This window comes from Polyodon spathula, chromosome 13 (genome assembly GCF_017654505.1).
Source record: "Polyodon spathula isolate WHYD16114869_AA chromosome 13, ASM1765450v1, whole genome shotgun sequence".
Lineage (NCBI taxonomy): Eukaryota > Metazoa > Chordata > Actinopteri > Acipenseriformes > Polyodontidae > Polyodon > Polyodon spathula.
Genome location: NC_054546.1, coordinates 25,078,668 through 25,099,948, shown reverse-complemented (window position 1 = coordinate 25,099,948; position 21,281 = coordinate 25,078,668). Strand labels below are relative to the sequence as shown.

The following is a 21,281-nucleotide window of genomic DNA, read 5'->3' as shown; positions in this document are numbered from 1 at the left end:
TGCAATTAACACCGTTCATGTACAAGCACACAATGGCTTTCGCTGTTGTAGTAAAACTGTTACTGTGAAAATTGGAGATTATTGATTATTTTGTTCACTTTAATTATACAGGACGATTTCATAGATTGCACAATATTGTCGGAACTTCTGCTCACACATTGACATATGGACATGTTTTTCTGTACAGTAACAAACATGTCTGATTTCTGTGCACAAGTCAGTGAGTACATCACTGGCACATTGTGTGTAAGTAGTTAATCAACATTTTTAAATAAGTTTCCTTAATTTTAAAATGTATTGCCCCCCCCCCCTTTTTTATAGCTAAAACGCCCCTTCCCCCCCCCTCCTGCCCTCTTGGATGTAAATGCCCCCCTTTGGCTTCAGAACGCCCCTTGGCCGATTAGATTTGACCTGTGACCTAAGGAAACACACCTTTTATATGTTCTTTTTTTAAACATATACTCAGATTTTCCAGACTTCCATTTGTTTTTCCCAGACTTGTGTTTTAGTTAGTTTCTACTAGTTTTTTGATAGTTATCCACATAGGCGGGCAGCCTTTTTGACCCAGAGCAGAAATTGCTCCTGGTTTTCTAAAAGTATTTGTCAGAATCTGGAGGTGCATATCTAGCAAGAGACAATGCAGGTATGCAAAAGAGAAGTAAGATATAATCTACATTACAGAATGCAGTATGTTACTTTTTTTTGTAAGGAATGATACTGGATTCTGATCCAACATCTTTATACCCTCCTGTTAAATGTTGAACACTATTGGAGGTAAAAAATAACAAAAATGAAATAATAAATGTGCATGCATTATATATTAAAATGTGCAAGTGTTGTGTGTTAAGCATATAAGTCAAATACTAAATACAGTACACCCTCGCTATAACAACCCTGTTTGGGTCCAAAGCCTTTTGTTTGCTATAGTAAAAGGACAATCCAAAACTAACAGTATAAGATGCTGGAGCAAGTTAAGGAAATCACCTTGGATAAAGGCATTAGCTAAATTATTAATAATATTAGTACCATTTTATTTTTTTATTTTTTTTATTTTTACAGTAGTTGTTACTACTAGCACTAATAATAATAACAGCAACGAGATTGTGAATAAAAATAGAATTACAAGTACGGTACCTTTTTGTGGCATGCTGCATCTAGTATTCTGGCTATATCCTATTCATTGAAGAACACAGTACAACTCCTCCTTATATATATATATATATATATATATATATATATATATATATATATATATATATATATATATAAAATCAATTGCTTTGCCGTGCTGGTTGCATAGAGCTGACGAGCCAACATCAGCAGCAGTTTGTTTGTTTATTTATTTTTTAAATCAATATTTAATCGTACAACGAAGGCCATATAGCGAGGATGTATATCTACACTCGGCTGATGGTTTGGACTCGAGGCTGTTGCTGCACTCAGTACTGTAAGTTACAACCAAGGACCACACAGTTAAAATAAAATTACAGGTACATTTTATTTATCACATTAAATAAATGAAAAAAGTGATGTCAGCATGCTACGTGCTAAATCTGAGTCAGATTTTTTTTTTTCCTGGGTTGGGAAATAACGTTAGTGATTTAATAAAGATAACAACAAGATAACAACATGTGAATCTTGGTGAGCAGAGTACAGAAGTACAGAAGTTTGTAATTCCAGTCTGTAACACAGGGCAATCCTTGTGGGATTTGGTCACAAGCAATGTGTACGTGTATGTCACCCCGGAAATCACTCAAGCATTACCAGTGAAAAACATTGATCCCAAACGTGTTTTACCGGGGTGATCTGTGAGCGGAATCTCTATTGAGAAACTGCTGTTTGATTAAAGCACAGAATGTTATCTTGTTATAGAGTAAAAAAATAAGAAATATATATATATATATATATATATATATAAACATTATTAATATTTTAATTGTCGTGCGATACCAACTGCAGTGTATTAAGTTGTAGGCTTGTCGACCATAAACAAAAAAAAGTTCTATCTATTGCATATACTGTCAACAGTTACAATAATTTGCAGATATGTTGTTTCATATGTATACAGTGCCTATAGAAGGTCTACACCCAATTTTCACCTTTTGTTGTCTTATAGCCTGCAATTAAAATATTTTTTTTTAATTTATCTACACATCCTACACCACAACTTCCAAGTGAAAAAAATATTCTAGTAATATGTAGAAAATGAATTAAATATAAAAACGGAAATAGCTTGGTTGGATAAATGTCCACCCCCCTTGTAGTAGCAAGCCTAAATTAGCTCAGGTGTAACCAATCGCCTTCAAAATCACACACCAAGTTAAATGGCCTCCACCTGTGTTAAATTGTAGTGATTCACATGATTTCAGGATAAATTCAGCAGTTCCTGTAGGTTCCCTCTGCTGGGCAGTGCATTTCAAAGCAAAGACTTAACTATGAGCATCAAGGTGCTTTCAAAAGAACTCCGGGACAAAGTTGTTGAAAGGCACAGATCGGGGGATGGGTATAAAAAAATATCAAAGGCCTTGAGTATTCCCTGGAGCACAGTCAAGACCATTATTAAGAAGGGGAAGGTGTATGGTACCACCAAGACCTTGCCTATGTCAGGCCGTCCCTCCAAACTGGATGACCGAGCAAGAAGGAGACTGATCAGAGAGGCTACGAAGAGGCCAATGGCAACTTTGCAAGAGCTACAGGCTTTTATGGCCAATACTGGTCAAAGTATGCATGTGATAACAATATCCCAGAAACTGGGATGGAAGTTCACCTTTCAGCATAACAACAACCCCAAGCACACAGCCAAAGCTACACTAGACTGGCTAAGGAACAAAAAGGTAAATGTCCTTGAGTCGCCCAGTCAGAGCCCTGACCTATATCCAATCGAAAATTTGTGGCATGACTTGAAGATTGTTCCTCAAGAAACTTGACAGAGCTTGAACAGTTTGGTAGTTGGTGGAGACCTATCCCAACAGACTCATAGCTGTAATTGCAGTTTTTCATTTTTAATATATATATATTTTTTCTCAAAAACATTTTTCCCCTTAACAGTGTGGAGTATGATGTGTAGTTAAGTGGGAAAAAAAAATCCTCATTTAAATGTATGAAACTCTGAGGCACTGACACAACAAAATATGAAAAAAGTTCAAAGGGGTGTAGACTTACTATAGATAGGCACTGTAGATCAGGGTTCACAAAATTTTTGTAATGGTGCTTGCCCTTCGGGCAGTCCGTTGTAAACATTTGGTTGTCCAAACAAATGTCAAGTTGCCCATGATTGACGTATGGACTGTGATTTGTACAAGGTACACTGTACTCAATATAGGTATCTCAGTGTTCATACACTTTTTCAACATCAAAATTAAATACTTTTTCCAGACTTCCATTTGTTTTTCGCAGACTTGTGTTTTAGTTAGTTTCTACTAGTTTTTTGCTAGTTATCCACATAGGCGGGCAGCCGCAGAGCATTATAACTTTTTGACCCAGAGCAGAAGTTGCTCCTGGTTTTCTAAAAGTATTTGTCAGAATCTGGAGGTGCATATCTAGCAAGAGACAATGCAGATTAGTAAGAATCTAAGAAATGTCCAATATTTGAGAACTACGTTATTTACAAAAAGAATATACAAAGTTGTATACTGCAAATATACTTCTGCCAAAATAGGATAGTATAATGGTACCAGTAGTATTAAAACCAGACAATTTTGGCACAAGTATACTTGCAGTATATTACTTTTTTGTAAGGGATAATATTATTCTGATCCAAACTTCTTTATACGCTCTGTTAAATGTTGAACACTATGGGAGGTGAAAAATAACAAAAATGAAATAACAGATGTGCACACATTGTATATTAAAATGTGCAAGTGTCATGTATTAAGCATATAAGTCAAATACTAAATACAGTACACCCTCGCTATAACAACCCTGTTTGGGTCCAAAGCCTTTTGTTCGCTTACTAATGCATTGTACAGTTTTAACATTCCTTCCCTTGATTTAAATTCTACACCTTTCACAATATACCCGAGCATCTTGTTGCCCTTTTTTATAGCTTCCCCACATTGTCTAGGTGAGGACATCTCTGAGTCAACATAAACTCCTAGGTTTTTTTCATAGATTCCTTTTTCAATTTCAGTATCTGCCATATAGTATTTATAGTAAACATTTTTATTGCCTGCGTGCAGTACCTTACACATTTCTAGATTAAATGTAATTTGCCATGTATCTGCCCAGTTCTGAATCTTGTCTAGATCATTTTGAATGACCTAAAGTGTTTGCCATTCCCCCTATTTTTCTGTCATCTGCAAATTAAAGAAGTTTGCTTACTATACCAGAATCTAAGTCATTAATATAGATTAGGAATAGCAGAGGACCTAATACTGATCCTTGTGGTACACCACTGGTTACCTTGCTCCATTTTGAGGGTTCTCTAATCAGTACTTTCTGTTTTCTACATGTTAACTACTCCCTAATCCATATGCTTGCATTTCCTTGAATCCCTACAGCGTTTAGTTTGAGAATTACTCTTTTTTGACTCGGCACCGACCTTGGTACCGACAGCGCTCTGCTCGATGACGATCCCGGCACAGATTAACCTTTTCGGAGCCGTGTACAGCCCGGCACCGACCGCGCTACCCGTCGGCACCGACCTCGTCGCTGATTGACTCGGCACCAATCACTTGGCACTGAGCACAGCAGCCCCGCCTATGCACACGCCATGTCAGTGCATTCGACTGAGTCCTCCGCTGGTTTCCACCGGTGAGACCAGTGCATGGCGAAGCTGCTCAAGCAGGAAGAGCACCTGTCCTGCTCCAGATCCTTAGGGCCAGACCATGCTGCCAAAGCACTGGCAGGTGAGCTGGACTGCTCTCTGTGCAGGAAGTTCTCTAAAAGAACAGAGCACAGGAGAGCAGCCCTATCACCAGCAGAGTTTCTCTCCCCCAGACAGGGAAGAACGAAGTCAGTGGTCCAAGGTCCTCCGCAGAGGTCCTCTAGGACCCCTCCCCGCTACCGTGACCAGAGACCTCTCCCGCACACACATGGGTCACCCTCCCCTTCCCCACTACTGGTACAGATGTGCAGGCACCTCTCAGGGGAGGCAAGATGGTCACCGCCGAGACGGTACCACTCGAGGGGACGCTCACCAGGGGACAGGCGGTCACCGCGCAGGTACCGCTCCCCTTCCACGCGCAGGCACAGTCGATCCCCATTGGAGTCGTGTAAGCTTGGCCAAGCAGCGTTTTGCGGAGCTAGCGGAAACTAAGGGCTCAGCAGACGATGCTAAAGACCATACTCAAATCGCAGGGCAGACTGTCCCCCACCACCGGGAAGCCCCAACTTCCACAGTCTCGTTCCCCATCCCCAACTCCTAGACCTCCCAGACGAGCTGTCCTTCACAGAGTTATAATCAGACATCTTGGACCCAGCCACCTTCATCAGGCAGGCCACAGCAGGGGGCTCCTTACCACCCTGCCGCATGTGTCGCAGAAGGAAGAGTTCCGGGCGCTAATGCAGTGTGCAGCTGCAGCCACGGACGTTCCCTGGCCGGCAATTGGTGTGCGCCTCCTGGAGCAACCCAGCGTCTGCAACCTCAGCCTCCAGAACAGCAGAGTCTCTGCGCACACTGCAGGAGCCCAAGAAGTGGGCCTAGGCACATTCCCCACTATCGGGGACATGGTCATGGTATTGGTGCAAGGTTCCACCTTCACCAAGGGAGATAAGGACCCAAGCTGTCCATCCAAGCCTTGCAGGACAATGGATGCTATGCTGAAGAAGGCGTACGCATCGGCAGCGCTGTCAGTCAGAGCAGCGAACGCCATGGCTATACTGGTGCTCTATCAAACCCAGTTAGCAGAGAGGCTGCAGGAAAGGTCCACAGAGTCAGACATATGGGAGCTCCAGGCGGTGGCAAAGGCTTGACTGCCCGAATGTGGGAGTTAGGCCAGGCATCAGAGAGGTCGCTGGCGGCGATGGTGGTCGCTTGCCGGCACTTATGTCTGACGCAAGCCAAGGTCGTGGAGACCGAGAGGGTGGCGTTACTGGATGCCTCCATTACACAGGGGCAGACATTTGGGGCGACAATTGATGTGAGTCTTGAGAGGTCCCACAAGGCTACGGAGGTCGCCTCCAAATTCTTGCGCCTTCCGGCTTACCGTCAGCGCCCAAAGTGGCATTTACAGCCTGCTGGGGCAAAAGAGCCTGAACACCGCCCTCCACCCAAGAGCAGACAGAGGAAGAGCCAGCGGCAAGGGAACACCGCCGGCCAGGGGTAACCGGTTCTCCAACTGGAGACCGAGGCCAGGGCCTAAGAAAGACCCGCCCCCTCCCAAGCCCAAGGGAGACTGCCCCTGAGGGGCCCCAGCTGCCACCAACTCCCCCCACAACCGGACTGACCAACGGCAATGACCCTCGGCAAGGCTGCACCCTGGTCTCCTGGGTGCTATCGACAATGAGACACGGATAAGCTCGACAATTCCGCTTAGGTCTGCCACCCTTCAAGGGTGTGCTCCTCGCCACCGTTGAACCAGCGAGCGCGGTACTCCTTCAGCAGGAGATCGGCAATCTTCAACAGAAGAACGCTGTGCGCTAGGTAAGTCCAAGTGATGCCCTCAACGGCTTTTACTCTAGGTACTTCCTGGTGCCAAAGAGGGACGGCGGTTTCAGACCAATTCTAGACCTCAGGGTCCTCAACTTATTCCTCAAACAGAGGAAGTTCAACATGTTGACAGCACAACATATCCTCCAGTCCATCCAACCGAGCGACTGGTTCACTTATATCGACCTGCAAGACACCTTCTTTCATGTCCCTATCCATCATGTGCATAGAAAATATCTGCGCTTTGCCTTTCAAGGCAACGCGTATGAATTCTGCATGCTGCCATTTGGCCTCTCGCTGGCGCCCCGCACATTTTCAGAGTGCATGGATGCAGCACTGGCTTCACTCAGGCTGCATGGTATTCGGATCCTGAACTATCTGGCGCATTCCAAAGCACGCGCAGAGGTGCACACAAAATTTGTCATAGATCATATGTTGAAGTTAGGGCTCTCAATGCATCTATAGAAGAGCAACTTCGTACCGTCTCAGTCGTGTTCCTGGGGATCAAACTGAACTCTGTGAGCATGCTTGCCTCACTGTCAGAAGACAGGATTCGGTCTATGGAGGCCACACTTTTCCTATTCAGAGAGGACGCTCTCCTACAGGTCAAAGTATATCAAAGGTTGTTGGGGCTGATGGCAGCTGCCTCAAGAATTCTTCCACTAGGGCTGCTGAGAATGCGTCCGCTTCAAGCCTGGGTAAATACGCTCAAGGTGCACCCGGTCCGAGATAGGTACCGGCTGGTGCGAGTGTCCAGACAATGCCGGAAGACACTGGAGTGGTGGCTTCGTCCTGGCAATCTCCCCTCGGAACCCCTCACAGAAGGGAAGTGGTCACTACAGACGCCTCCAGCCTGGGCTGGGGAGCTGTCTGGAATGGGGGAGGAATAAGGAATAATAATACTCTTTGTCACACCCGAGTCAACTCATTGCCCCCTATGGTTCTCCATGGAGAGAGACGGGGTCCCCCTGAGAGTAGACACGCTAGCTCGCCCCTGACCACAGGGGTTTTTGTATGCGTTCCCTCCACTACCATTAATACCCCTGACACTAGAGAGGATCAGGGTGGAGAGAGCACAGGTTCAGCTGGTTGCACCCAGATGGCCGAGGCACCCCTGGTTTGCTCTCCTCTCCGATGTGTTGTCGGGTCAACTGTGGCAGCTCCTGCTGCGCAAGGACCTCCTAAGCCAAGCGGAAGGGCTATTATGGTACCTGAATCCAGCCCAGCTCCAGCTCTGGTCCTGGCTATTGAAGGAGCCGTCTATTCAGATGAGATTTGCCAGATGCAGTAGTAGAAACACTACAGTCTGCTAGGGCGCTGAGCACAAGAGCCCAGTACTCCTACATATGGAAAGTTTTCCAAGACTGGTGCCTTGCCAAAGGTTACGATCCTGTGACCTGCCCTATTGAGACGTCTTGCAACACCTGTTTGACGCAGGAAAATCAGCATCCACTTTGAAGGTATACCTGGCAGGAATATCAATGTGCCATAACAAAATTGACTCTCTGGCCCCTGGGGTACATCTTCTGGCAGTGCAGTTTCTTAAAGGGACTCGGAGGCTTCGTCTTCCCATGAAAGGTATGGTCCTCAAGTGGGATCTAGAACTGGTACTGCGGGTCCTTACGGGTCCCCCATTTGAGCCCATGGTGTCAGCAGAACTGCACCCTGTTATCTTGAAGATAATGTTTTTAATAGCTATTACGTCTGCCAGACGAGTAAGTGAGCTTCATGCTGACAACTATGTTGCGTTCAACTAGGCGAATGTTGTCAAACATTTGCAAACTTGTTTCTGTTTATGGTTTGTTCGTCTCAAATGTTTGCTAACAGTGGTGAACACTCTAAAGAGGCAGTTTAATGCAAACAAAAATGGCTACTGGATGGGAGAACATTTCTTTGACTCTCAGCAATGTATGACAAAGCAAGAAGCAGAATTCCATCAGATGTTTATATTATATGTTATGTTTATAATATAATGTGAATTAAAAAATGTTTTTTTAATGTAAAATTGGTAAAATATGTTTAAAAATTGTCAAATATATAGACCTGTGTGCATTGCTGATGATAAATATTAACTAATTAGTCTAAAATGCTCTAATATCTAATTTGTATAAGGGTCTTTAAAAAGAAAGAAAAAAGAAAAATGGTTAGTTGATCTTCTTGAGTTTATAAATGGTTACAAACACAGTTATTCAGTAAACCACAGGATTTACACCGCGGCACATACAAAGCTGCAAGATAGTATACTGCAGTAAATACAAAGTTGCTAATTAAACTGGAACCTAGGCTGATACCAGCAAAACATACAAAATAAATAAATAACAAAGTTGGTGAATGTAAGAACGTTTATGAATCTAAAATAAGCAAAGCACTTATTTTAGTGGTGCTTCCCATGTTTTTAAATTCATAAACGTTCTTAAGGTCACCAACCTTGTCCATTGCTGCACCGTCTTCAGTTTTTTTTTTTTTTTTTTTTTTTACCTGTTACTGTTAACCGCCTGGAAATCCAAGAAAAACAGAAAGCCAAATTTCTCAGAATCCAGTCAAATAAAGAATAACAATACAACCCACCCCCCCCAAAAAAACAAAAAAAGCGACATACTTTGCCCGAAATTTTTAAATAAAGTGACGAAGGATGATTAAATAGGCTACTCAAAACACAGCCTTGCACAGAACTGGCTAAATGGCAGAATATGTGTGGCACCGCTATAGCTGAGTCGTCATGTATTGCGTTGTAGGTTTCACAATTGAATTATACGATTATTAAACCATTTCAGAAGTCATATAGAGTTTCTCATGTTTTATTAGGCTACTCAATATAAAACATATTGTATCAGCGGCGTATGTGGAGAGCCAGTCCTGTCTGGGGAGGACAGCAGCACTCTTCCAAATAGGGGGTCACACAGTAAAAGAGTAGAAGGGTTTGGAGGGGTGCTAGAAAAGAGGAGTCAGGTTTTCTTAATGAAAAACGGGAGGTATCCTCTCGGTGTGTAATCTCGACTAGAGACAAACGGAACGGTGCTGAGAAATAGGAGAGAACTGGATTAGACAGTGTGGCTGCAGCTGATAGCAACCGGAGAGTCCTATATATACAGCGCAGCACTCAGTTGCCTGTTGATCAGTTCTGTGTTGGCAAATAAAAATTGAGTTTGCTCATTTCGTAGATCGCTACAATATTTATTAGGTGGATGCATTTATAGTGACGTTACGTTAAATTTCAACCAACTGAAAGCTACTAAAGTCGCTGCCATCCATAAATTTGTCTAATATGACTAATGAAGCCACTAGTGCAGCTAAATCCGACATTGATCCAAGCGCCAAAATATAAGCCTCACAGTTCGGTAATTCAAGACTGCTGAGTAGAAAGAAGCAGAAGGCTCTGGTTGTGCTCTGGTTCTGAGCAGTCACCAGTATAAGTAGTGTGCGTGTGTGTTGTTTTCGTTTTAACTGGTAAACAGATTAGCTGTCCTGTGTATTTAGTTAGGTTTCTGACTTGTGTAGTGAGAGCTCCAAAGTGGAGCTAGGTGCTTATTTAGTTTTGTACCATTAAAAGTTTGCATAAGCACTTAAACCCTTTCTAGCACCTCTCCAATCCCTTCTGCTCTTTTACTGTGTGACCCCCTATTTGAGAGAGTGCTGCTGCCCTCCCCAGACAGGATTGGCTCTCCAGTTCTGCCGTGATACAGTATGTGTTATATTGAGTAGCCTAATAAAACATGAGAAACTCTACAAAACTTTTGAATTAGTTTAATAATCGCATAATTTAATAGTGAAACCTACAACGCAATACATGACGGCTCAGCTATAGCGGTGTGTGACAAAGTGCCCGCCCCTGTGTGTATTATCTGTTATGTGTTGCGTGTGGTGTGTTTAAATGTTGGTGTATAGACATTGGTACATGGGATATAAACGGGTCTGTGTAACACGAGTGTTTAAAATGTATATGTGTATTTAGGCACGAGGATTGCACAGCACTTCACGTGCAAGTAAAATGTAGTAATATGTGAGCACGGGGAATTGCACTTTATTAATTCACGTGCTGGGATTCAAGTGAATAATTAATTGGTAAATGAATCCCAGCACAACTGTATATATAGATGCACGTTGTCACATACTCGCGGTTGGGTGTTCGGTGAGTGGAGAACGGGATTGGAGACAGAGGAAATAATAATAATAACAACATAAAATATCTGCTCACTGTATTTTTGTTTAGTACATGTCCGTTTTTGTTTGTCTTTTTATTTTGGCATTGAGTGCCGTGTCCTGTCTTTTGTTTGTTAAACCCTTTTATTTTACAATAAACCAGCGCCAGCCAGCGCCATCGTCATTTCATTTCATCCATCCTGTGTTTTGTGTATTTCATTCCTTTTCCTGGTTCTGACGCTGCCCACTTCGGCCGTCGCTGTGACACGGTGCCACACATACTGTGCCATTTAGCCAGTTCTGTGCAAGGCTGTGTTTTGAGTAGCCTATTTAATCATCCTTCGTCACTTATTTAAAAGTTTCTGGCAAAGTATGTCATTTTTTTTTTCTTTTTTGTATAGTTATTCTTTTATTTGACTGGATTCTGAGAAATTTGGCTTTACCTTTTTCTTCTTGGATTTCTATGGAAGTTAACACTAACAGGTAAGAAAAAACTGAAGATGGTGCAGCAACAGACAAGGTTGGTGACCTTAAAAAGCGAAGCACCACTAAAATAAGCGTTTTGCTTATTTTAAATTCATTAACGTTCTTACATTCACCAACTTTATTTATTTATTTATTTATTTATTTATTTATTGTTTGTTTTCCTGGTATCAGCCTAGGTTGCAGCTTAATTAGCAACTTTATATTTACTGCAGTATACTATCTTGCAGCTTTGTATGTGCTGCGGTGTAAATCTTGTGGTTTAATGAATAACTGTGTTTGTAACCATTTACAAACCCAAGAAGATCAACTAACCATTTTTCTTTTTTCTTTCTTTTTAAATTATGTAAATGGACCCTTATACAAATTAGATATTAGAGCATTTTAGACTAATTTGTTAATATTTACCATTAGCAATATACACAGGCCTATATATTTGACAATTTTTAAACAGTTTAGCAATATTATATTAAAAAAAATAAAATAATAATTCACATTATATTATAAACATAACAAATAATATAAACATATCTGATGTAACTCTTTCTGCTTCTTGCTTTGTTAACATTAACAAAACTTGTCCATCACTGAGAGTCAAAAAAATGTTCTCCCATCCAGTAGCCATTTTTGTTTGCATTAAACTGCCTCTTTAGAGTGTTAGCCACTGTTAGCAAACATTTGCGACAAACAGACCACAAACACAAACAAGTTCGCAAACGTTCGCCTAGTTGAACACACCTCTGGTATATGCCTGTATATGTATATGGGTAAAACGGACACTACGGCAGTCAAAGTATATACTTTTATATTGAAGGCTATGATTTTTTTAAACAAAGTTACAGACTGGAATTACAAGCTACTGTACTCTGCTCACCAGGATTCACATTTTGTTATCTGGTTGTTACCTTTATAAAATCGTTAACGTTATTACCCAACCCAGGGGAAAAAAAAAAAAGAAAATCGAATACGGCAGTTATTATCACTGACTCGGATTTAGCACGTAGCATGTTGACATCGCTTTTTTCATTTCTTTAATGTGATTAATAAAATGTACTGGTAATTTTATTTTAATTGTATGGTGCTTTCTTGTAACTTATTGTGCCGAGTACAGCAACAGTCTCGGGTCCAAACCGTCAGCCGAGTGTAGATATACTAATTACATCCTCGCTGTATGGCCTTCATTGTACTATTAAATACTGATTTAAAAAAAATCTTTCTTTCTTTCTTTCTTTCTTTCTTTCTTTCTTTATTTCTTTATTTCTTTATTTAAAATAAGGAACCAAGATTTAAATTAACATTTGCAATTGAAACAATACTGAAACTTTGATGCGTTTTGTTTTTTTGAAGGGGGGGGGGGGTTGTACTGTGTTCTTCATAAAATAGAATGTTGCCAGAATACTGGATGCAGCATCTCTTCACAATCTTATTATTATTATTATTATTTAGTGCTAGTAATGACAAATACTGTAATAAAGAATAAAACAGTACTAATATTATTCATAATTTAGCTAATATTAGACATTTCTTAGATTGTATCTTACTTCTCTTTTGATTACCTGCATTGTCTCTTGCTAGATATCCACCTTCAGAGGCGGACAAATACTTTTAGAAAAACAGGAGCAACTTATGCTCTGGATCAAAAAGCTATAATGCTTTGCGGTTGCCCGTCTATGTAGATAACTGTCAAAAAACTAGTAGAAACTAACTAAAACACATGTCTGGTAAAAAGAAATGGAAATCTGGAAAAAGTATGGACTTTTGATGTTGAAAAGTATATAAGAACATAAGAAAGTTTAGAAACTAGAGGAGGCCATTTGGTGAATCTTGGTTGTTTGGTTGTTAGTGGTTATTGATCCCAGAATCTCATCAAGCAGCTTCTTGAAGGATCCCAGGGTGTCAGCTTCAACAACATTACTGGGGAGACCCTGTAGTATAAATATTACAATTGAGTGCAAATGTTAAACTTATTGAAGCATTTTAACCCGAAGGAGCGCTATTACAATATGGATCTGTTTTAAAAAAAAAAAAAAAAAAAAATGATTTTATGATTAACTAGTTTGTGTTGCTAAGCGTTAACCTCAGTATTCCTTGAGTAAAGCCGCTTTCTCAGAAAACATCTGCGGTCTGTTCAGGTTCTTTTGGTTTAATCCAAGTGGACCCTGTAGTCTACTTCCAGTTGCGGTGGAAATATTAACTTCATACAGTACCGTATTTAATTTAAATAGTCTGATGATGTTTTTTGAAGGGTTTGTTGTTGGTAATTAATTTATTTATTTAAAATAGGGTTTGAGTGCATATTTGAGCAGCTAGCTAAATTTCAGTAGGTATTTTTTTTTACTGTTTTTGGTAATCATGCTATATGTTGTGTTATAAAGTTTATTCAAAGTGTGGTCAGTTGCTGGCAGCGTTCCTTCTAAGCTTTTTAGATACTGAGAAACTTGCCATTTTGACTGAGAAAGGGTAAGTTATTAGTGGGAAACCTTCGGCCATGCATTAACCCTTTTAATACGTTTTTGTTGCATTATACGATTTTGAAACAATATTCCAACACAAGTATCTCAACAATTTTACAATTTACTTTAATTTTAAACAAGACATTTGTTGTGGCTCTGCCTCTGATTTTGAATCATTATCCGATCCTATGCAGCCCTGTCAGTTGTTATCATAGATATAGACTGCCTGCACACAATTGCTTTATACTACTGCATAAAACACTGGCATCTCCACTGCCTTCAATTGTAACCATATTTAGGGTTATTAATTGTTCCATTCTTGGGAATACCAAACTCTGTTTTTCAAAAATGGCCAATTCCATTTGTTCCATTTAATTCCATTTAATAATTAAATATGGCATTTGAACATAAATATAATGTTGCTACTCAGAATAAGTACATTATATAAATATTGTCACAATTAATTTTTTTTTTTTCAATCAGACTCTTGTTGCTGTAATAGTAAGTAAAGCTGCTGAAGACACTTCAAACCTGTTATAATGTTTATAGACGTCACTTGGCTAATTGCTGGCATTATAATAAGCAGGAAAACCTAATAATTACAACAGTTCAGAAAACCAAATGTCCAGCACAGCTGTGAGAATCATTTTTCCACTAACACAAATAAAGGTGTTTTGAAAAGATCTGTTTTAGCTTATTTCTGGCATTTACAGTAACAATAAAAATATGAAACCGTTTAGTACCAGTGCAGCAGTGTCATGTGAGAGTAATCCTATGTACAGTACTCCTCAAATTAAGTTTAGCATTTTACTGGCATTATAATAATAATCAGGATAAAATATGAAACAGTGATAAAGGTGTGTTGACTGACTCATTGCTCTAAAACAGGTTCACTGGCATGTATTACCCGACTGTAATTTAAATAGCGCCCCTTTTAATGTAAACATAATTAATCCTCTCAATTGTTTCTTTCCTAATTCTGCAGTGTTACTTGCATGAACAAAAAAGGCTGTATAAAATTAACACAGGTAATGAGCTATATTGTAATTTTGTGGAATATATTGTACTTTATTAATGGTTCAACCAAATCAACCAAAATTACACATTTCTCAAATTATAAATTTATTTCCCCAAAAATTAAGTGTCACAATTATTGGCACCCTTGTTTTCAGTACTTTGTGCACCTTCCCCAGCACTAACAGGTAACTATGATGTGATAGGTGTTACAGAAACTTGGTTGTCTGAGAGTGATGGGGATGAATATAATATTTGTGGGTATACACTGTATAGGAAAGACAGGCAGGACAGAAGAGGAGGAGGGGTGGCGCTATACATAAGAAACAGTCTTGAAGCCCAGGTGTTAAACCTGGACAAAGAAAATAAAACCGAATCAATATGGGTCAGAATAACAGACAAAAATTCAAAGGGCATAATAATAGGAGCATGCTATAGACCGCCAGATTCAGACGGCGAGCAAAATAATCTGTTATACAATGACATTAGAAATGCGTGTAGCAAAGGAGAAGCCATACTAATGGGGGATTTCAACTTCCCCCAAATAAGATGGGAAAACCCGGTGGGGCGCATGAAGGATGAAATAGAAATGGTGGAAATGACAAATGACTGCTTCCTAACACAATTTGTCAAGGCACCGACTAGAGGGGAGGCATGCCTTGATTTAGTCTTTTCAAATAACGAAGATAGAATAACTAAAACAGAGGTCAGAGAACCACTGGCAAACTCAGACCACAACATGGTCTCTTTTGAAGTTCCTGTCCAGTTTTAAATAACTTTAGCATAACTGAGGCAGAAGTGTTAAAGGGACTAGGTGCTCTTAAAATAAACAAATCCCCTGGGCCGGATGAGATCCTCCCAGTAGTACTCAAAGAAATGAAAGAAGTAATTTACAAACCGCTAACCAAGATCATGCAGCAGTCTCTTGACACAGGGGTGGTACCGACAGACTGGAGAATTGCAAACGTAATACCGATCCACAAAAGGAAACAAAGCTGAACCAGGTAACTACAGACCAGTAAGCCTGACTTCTATTATATGCAAACTTATGGAAGCTATTGTAAGATCCAAAATGGAAAATTACCTATATGGTAACAGTATCCTGGGAGAAAGTCAACATGGTTTTAGGAATGGGAGATTGTGTCTAACTGACTTGCTTGATATTTTTGAGGATGCAACATCGACAGTGGATAATTGCGAAGCATATGACATGGTTTATTTAGATTTCCAGAGAGCTTCTGACAAAGTTCCTCATAAAACTGAACGCAGTTGGGATTCAAGGAAATGCATGCACATGGATTAGGCAGTGGTTAACATGTAGAAAATAGAAAGTACTAATTAGAGGAGAGCGAAAATGGAGCGAGGTAACCAGTGGAGTACCACAGGGATCAGTATTAGGTCCTCTACTATTCCTAATCTACATTAGTGATTTAGATTCTGGTATAGTAAGCAAACTTGTTACATTCACAGACGACACAAAAATAGGAGGAGTGGCAAACACTGTTGCAGCAGCAAAGGTCATTCAAAATGATCTAGACAAGATTCAGATCTGGGCACGTTGCATTTTATAAAGAAAAGTGTAAGGTAATGCATGCAGGCAATACAAATGTGCATTATAAATACCATATCGGAATGTGACAAAGTGGTGAGTGGATACAAAACAGACAATGATTTCCAGGTACAAAGGTGTTCATTGAGGTTTTACAATGTCCAGAGCCTTATGGCAAGCACCTGTAAACAATAATGAATGAAGTGATACAGCGGCATGTATCACTTTGTTTGTAAATCCTCGGGTTTCACCCAAAACTAAAAGTCCAGTCTTTATCTCACCCACAAGAAACACAAACTGCAGGCACAGTTCTTACAGTGAGCGAATCAAGTGCTCGTGGTGAAAAGACAGTTCTCCGTGATGTTCGGGTTTGATGCTGGCCTGCAGCTGCAGCTCTGGATCGTGTTAGTAGTCTTTTTAGAAAAACAGACATACAGTTTAATGAAACAAACTAACAAACACTCACATTGTGGTAACACAGGGTCTCCTTTTAGGTTGTTTTTTAACCATTTACAAAGGAACAGATTACTTCGCTACGACCGCTTGGTTAACGAGTGCATCCACTTCTCCATTCCGCGGATGCCACGCCATTTCCTGTCAGGGACATTGAGTTTGGGTACCATAGCTCCACCCCTTTTCTAGCTGGCCAACTTCTCCCTACCCACGGGAATAAATTGTCATGCCTTTTAGTCCAGGGTACTCTGTTCCCTTTACACCGTGCCCTCACAGGTCGGGACGGAGATCTAACCCCAAGAATCATTCAATCTCTGTCACATATCCCACCGCTCAGAGTGAAGCAGAAGGAACTATATATAATGTTACTTGCCAGTGCTCAGCTGATTTTTGAGATTGTCTTGGGCTAAACGACCGACCAAATCTCGACAATCTCTAAGTAGGAGCACATGCTGCACTACATTTTTGGACAGGACTTTGTGCTCCTCCCACCCCTCTCTCAACAGATCAAGGATGCTGCAAGTCTGTCAGCCGTACAAGACCTCGAAGGGGGAGAACCCTATTGAACTCTGCGGCACCTCTCTCACTGAAAAAAGGAGGTAGGGAAGAAGCGATGCCCAAGGTTTTTCTTCTTGATTTACAAATCTCTTCAAAGTCTAATTAAATCGTTCCACCAGATCATCCGTCTGTGGATGATAAACAGATTTCCTGATGGGATGTATTTTTTGCATTTTGTATAGTTGCTGATGTGTTTTGGAGAAGAAGTTAGTACCATGATCAGTCAAGATTTCCTTGTGGATCCATACTCTAGCCATAATCTGCACTAGTTCTTTGGCTATTGCAGAGACACTAGTGGACCTCAATGGAAATGCCACTGGGTGTCACGTTGCGTAATCTACCACAACTAATATATGTGTATACCCAGAGTCAGAAGGTAGCAAAGGGCAGACTGTCCATTGCGATGCATTTAAAGGGAGTGGAAATAATCGGCAGTGGGACCAAAGGGACGGGGTGCAGTCGACCCGGCTGTACTCGTTTGCAGTCTGGGCATGTGGCTACATATTTCAACACATCATTATGAAATTCTACCTAATAAAATCGAGCCAATATTCACTCCCTTGTCTTGTCCGCTCCGAGATTCCCCACAAAAGGGATATCAAGTGCCAGCCTCATGACCTCCAGCCGACAAGATGGGGGAACCAATAATTGTGTTACAGGCTATCCTGTGCCTGTGGCAAGGTTTACCCTGTACATTAATTGCCCCTTGATAATGAAATGTGGAAATACTAGTGCCCCAGCGCCTTCAACATCCTTACCTTCAGTAGACTGGACCTGCTGTCAAGTGTGCACTAGTTGTTATTTTGGGCCCACACTATGTCCATGCTTGAGTGCCACATGTCCGGTATATTGAGATGGGTGGGAGTAGTAACTGCCCTTGATGGTCCAGTAACCTCGACCTCTACGTTCCGAGCCCCTTTGACTGGTGTTTGTTACCATTATAGCAGGCTCCCACCAGACCCCAGCCTTGTCTCATTAATGCATCGTTCACTCTTTGTTTTTCTTGTGCGGAACAGGTGAAAAACATTATCAATCATTTCCATTTTGTTTTTGTCTTCCACGTTTACGTGTGTGGTTGGAATATAAAGAATGTCACCAATTCTTTATAGTTTGGCCAGTTCAACCCAGAATAATTGGGTGTGGTAGCCTTTCCGCCACCCCAACTACTAGGTGACGTTTTATTGGACCGACCGATAAATATGCTTTGACTGTGGGGTATGTTGCTATGTCTCCATGGATACTGGAGATTGCTACCTGACCTTGTGGCTGCCACAACACACTGCCCAAGAGAGACGTTCTAATTAAGGTCTGACCACACCCTGTGTCCACTAAAGCATGGGTTTTCACATTTCCAAAATTAGTTTGACAATACAAGGCCCCTTCCGATCGCTTACCCACTTCTGATGCCAGATTGCATGCTTCCACATAACAGTCCATCGCAGGTGGCACCTAAAATAGGTAGAGGGTAGGGAGGGTATATTGGTTAAGTATCTGTTATTGCTGATATGGCAATGGGGTAGGGGCAGCACCTCTACCCCAGCTGTGGGACAACCTTTGTCTCCATGGAGATGAGGCAAGGTTGCCCATTGGGCCGGCTGTCTAGGAGGTTGTTGACCTGGTCCTAGTGGTGGGGGTGGTGGAGCAGAGAGAGGAGCTGGTGCGGTGGTGCTCGGATGTTTCGATGTACTGGGCTGAAGTCATCAGTGAGCTTCACTGCCTGGTCCAGGGTGTCGGGTTGTGGCGCTGTATCCACACTTGCGTCTCGGCACCGACCACATGGCAAAACTGCTCAATCACTATGGTTTCACCCGTCTGTGTGCTTGTTTTCTGAGGAGGGCTGAGCCAGTGTACCATGTGGTAACAGAGTTTTTGCATCTATTCAGGGACCTCTTACTTCCTGAGCCTCACACAGTCGGGTTTCCTCCGTGATGTTGATCCGGCGGAGAATCCAGCTTTATCACGACGTATTGAGCAGTGTCGTCATCAGCCATAGCCTGGTAAGCTGCCTGTGCTTCTCCAGTCAGGCAGGGTTCCAACTGGCTTGCCAGAACTCATTGGGCCATGACGCGGTGGTAGCCAGCTGCTCAAACTGTCATTTTGTGCATCCTCACCTTTGGGGCTGCAATGGGTTCTGCTGATGCTATGGGCGGTATCGCCAGCCCGACCCGCTCGATCAGAGCCATGTACCTCTCCTCTCTCTGTCTTTCCTCAGCCTCCTGTCTGCTGTTCAGTTGCTCCAGCAGCACCGACAGTGCTGCGTAGTCCATCCCTCTTCTGACAACCACATGTGGCAAAGTGGTGAGTGGATACAGGTGAATGCAGTGCAGAGCAGATACAAAACAGACAATGATTTGCAGATGCAAGGGTGTTTATTGAGATTTTACAATGTCCAAAGCCTTATGGCAAACACCTGTAAACAATAATAAATGAAGTGATACAGCGTCGTGTAACACTTCGTTTGTAAATCCTTGGGTTTGACCCGATACCAAAAGTTCAGTCTTTGTCTCACCCACACAAAACACAGACACAGTTCCTACAGTGAGTGATTCAAGTGTTCGTGGTGAAAAGACAGTTCTCCATGAAAAGGGGAGTGCTGGTGTCCGGGTTTGATGCTGGCATGCGGCTGCAGCTCTGGATTGTGTTAATAGTCTTTTTAGAAAAACAGACAGTTTAATGAAACACACTACAAACGCAACACTGAAGTTTTGGTTACACAGGGTCTTCTTTGAGGTCATTTTTTTAACCATTTACAAAGGAACAGATTACTTTGCTACAACCCCTATGACCCCTTGGTTAACGAGCGCATCCTCTTCTCTAATCCGTGGATGCCACTATTGTAGCTCCGATCGTTTTCTAGCAGGCTGACTTCCACCTACCCACGGGAATAAATGGTCGTGCCTTTTAGTCTAGGATACTCTGTTCCCTTTACACAGCACCCTCACAAGTCGGGAGGGAGATCTAAACCAAGTTTCTGTAACTCCTATCTCATCATAGTTACTTGTAGCTTCAAGTTTTAACATTTTGTTTGTGAGACTTCTACAATTTAGATAAATACATTTAATGGCTCTCTATGGCAAAGTGGTTAACAGTGTGCAGGTGATCAATAAACAAACAGACAATTGTAATCCAGGTGCAATGTTGTTTAATGAATTTGTAAATCCAGTACCTGACGGCAAAACAAACAGTAAACAATAAATGATGCTTAGTAATAGATGTGTATTACTTAAGTTGTAATTCTCCAGGTTTGTCCCGAAATGATAGTCCCATTCTTTATACACCCACATGAAACACAAAACACATACACAAGTCCGTTAGTGAGTGAATTAGTGCTCATGGTGCAAATAGTTTATTTGTGATACAAGTGCAGTGTTCTGGGTTTGTGTTGGCCCTTTGCGACAGCTCTGGAATGTGTTAGCCGTCTACTAATGTTGAGATAAGAAATAAAAGTAAAAGGAAAGAGAAGTCGCGGTCTTATTCTTTTCAAGTCCAGATAAGTATAGTTTATTGAAGATAAAAGTTCTGAGTTGCAAAGTTATAACAAGACATCTTAAAGGCCACATGATGATAACAGTTTGCAGTATCCTGTTTCCAAGCACGGTCAGAGCAATACAAAGAACATTTCAGTATTTTCAGTTTAAATGCAGTCTCTCAATGACATCATGATTTTTCTTTAACCCTCAGAGTACTATAGGGCTGATGATCGGTTCAGGCAGGTGTGCTGCATGAGGATTAAATGGACAATTATCGGACATAGATCTGCCCTCCGACTTGCTCTCCTTAATTTTTTATTGGTCAATTTTACCTAGCAACAAACTGTGCTGAGTAATAGCAGAGGGCTTTGGTGTTAATGTCAGCCAGTTAAAATGGTTGTAAAGCGAACACCTTTTTTTATTGGTTAAAAAGAAAACCCTGTCTCTTAGGCAAGCTGAGAGTTGATAAATGATGGATTTAGAGAGTGTGTTTTAAGCGATTCGGACGGAGAATGTTTTGAAGGTTTTCTGGCTTCTGAGGCTGGTTAGACGTATAGCTGTACTGTAGGGAC

At 41.4% G+C, this 21,281-nt stretch overlaps 1 protein-coding gene across 1 annotated transcript in view; it reads left to right on the top strand.

The window, feature by feature from the left end:
- Positions 1 to 21,281, top strand: part of znf384b (zinc finger protein 384 b) — a 63,241-nt gene that overhangs the window by 2,948 nt on the left and 39,012 nt on the right. The window lies entirely within an intron of this gene.